We start from the raw sequence: 2,531 nt of genomic DNA, 5'->3' as shown, positions 1-2,531 counted from the left end.
AGGGAGATGGGGGTCCCCTGCCCAGGCATGATTCCTGGGCCAGAGGCATCAGGCCTGGGCGGGGGTCAGAGCCAGTGATGGGAGGAGATGGGGGTCCCTGTCCAAGCCTGACACCTCTGGCAGAGGTGTCAGGCCTGGGCGAGGGGCCGATCAGGCGATCAGAGGGTGATGGGTGTCAACACGTCTGGCCGAGGCATCAGGCCTGGTCAAGGGCAGAGCCGGTGATGGGGGGAGAGGGGGATGGAATTGAACCCGAGCCACAGGCCAATGCAAAAGTTGATCTTCGAAAAGATTAAGAGCCAGCAATTGGAGGGGTCTGGGGGTCCCCTGCCCAGGCCTGATGCCTGGGCCAGAGGCATCAGGCCTGGGCTGGGGGCAGAACCAGTGATGGGGGGAAATGAGGGTCCCCTGCCCAGGCCTGACACCTCTGGCAGAGGCGTCAGGCCTGGGCAAGGGGCTGATCCTGCGATTGGAGGGTGATGGGGGTCACCGCCTGAGGGCTCCCAGTATGTGAGAGGGGGCAGACTGGGCTGAGGGACACTCCTCCCCCCTCCCCCCACCCCGTGCACGAATTTCGTGCACCGGGCCCTTAGTATTTAAATAAGAACTAATACCAATCATCAGCCTTTTCAGGGAAAAAAACAAAGAAACAGAAAAAGAGGGAATACTACCTAACTTCTAATATTAAAGCCAGACAAAGAAATTACAAGGAAACAACAGGTCAACATCCCTTATGAATACTGAGACAAACAAAACAAAACAGAATTTGGCAGCTCATTAAAAAGATTATATACCATGACTAAGAGGGATTTATATCCGGATTTTAAGGATGGTTCAACACACAAAAACAAATCAATGTAATACACCACATCAAATGAGTGAAGGGGCGAAAATGCATATAATTATTTCAGTTGACACAGGGAAAGTATTTGACAAAATTCAATATCTTTCATGATAAAAACACTCAACAGGAATAGAAGGTAATAAAAGCCATACGTGAAAAATACAGTGAACATCATACTCAGTTTTGAAAGACTGAAAGCATTTCATGTAAGATCAAGAACAAGGTAGTGATGCCCATTTTAACCATTTCTATATAACACAGTGCTAAAAGTTGTAGTCAGAGCAATTACGCAAGAAAAAGAAGTGAAAGGAATTTAAATTGGAAAGGAAGCAGATGATATATTAGAAAATCAAAGATTCCACTACAAAACTGTTAGAAGACATGAATTAAGCAAAGTAGCAGGATACAAACTCAATACAAAATGTTTCATTTCTATAACCTAACAATGAACAATCTGAGAAGGAAATTTAGAAAAACAATTCTGGAAGGGAACCAAGGTAGTGGTAGAGGTAAAAGCCTGTACTTGCTGCCTCCCACAACCACATCAAAATTACAACTAAAATATAGAACTGCCTGAAATCTGGCTGAATGGAAGTCCTACAACTAGAGAAGTAAAGAATTACAGCCCTAGCCGGTGTGGCTCAGTGGACAGAGCATTGGCCTGTGCACTGAAGGGTCCCAGGTTCGATTCATCAAGGGCACATGCCCAGGTTGCAGGCTCAATCCCCAGTAGGTGGCATGCAGGAGGCAGCCAATCAATGATTCTCATCATTGATGTTTTTATCTCTTTTCCTCTCTGAAATTAATAAACATCTATACTAATAAAAGGGTCATAGGCTAGTTAGACCAGACAGCTTCCAGGCAACCTTCCGGACATCCTTCTGGACAAAGCCACAGTGGCGGGGCCAAGGCAGAGGCAGTTATGGGTGATCAGGCTGGCAGGGGAGAACAGGATTGCGAGTCAGACATCGCCCGATGGGTCCCGGATTGGAGAGGGTTCAGGCCAGGCTGAGAAACCCTCCCCCCCCACTCCCATGCATGAATTTCATGTACCAGACCTCTAGTATATATATAAAAATAAGAAATTACATCAAGAATGATAGGAGAGGTGGAGGCATGGAATGGGCTGGTCTGACACCCACATGTGGCGTGTTTTTAATCAGGAGGGATATTTCTGCTGTGGAAGCCTCCTGTGAGAAGCAAGGGGTCCCAGCCCCACACCAGACTGCCAGGCCAGAGTTCCAGAGCTAGGAAGAGAGGTCCCCATAACTTCAGGCTGTAAAAGCCAGTGGAGATTAAGGCTGAGTGACATAGAGACTGCTGGAGAACCAGCCATTCCACTTAAAGGGCTGGTGCACAGACCTACTGAGACTCGATCCCTTTGGGACCAGTGCTGGGGCAATGGCTTGCAGAGGACTCAGGAACATATGGGAAGGAACTGTATTGTCTGATATCAGAGCAAGAACTCAGGGCCCACTTTCTTCCCACCAAGGGTGCTTCCAGGGGTCATTGTTCCTATGCTAAGACTTCCCAGGTTGCAGAGCTGACTGGCAGCCATATCTGAGTTTCCATCAGCATGGCCCACACTGTTTGCTCCACACCCTAGAGCAGGGGTCCTCAAACTATGGTCCGTGGGCCACATGTGGCCCGCCAAAAACATTTATCCGGCCCGCCCGGGGTTTTTGCC

This window comes from Myotis davidii, unplaced genomic scaffold (genome assembly GCF_000327345.1).
Source record: "Myotis davidii unplaced genomic scaffold, ASM32734v1 scaffold150, whole genome shotgun sequence".
Classification (NCBI taxonomy): Eukaryota; Metazoa; Chordata; class Mammalia; order Chiroptera; family Vespertilionidae; genus Myotis; species Myotis davidii.
Note: the sequence above shows the minus strand (reverse complement) of the source record.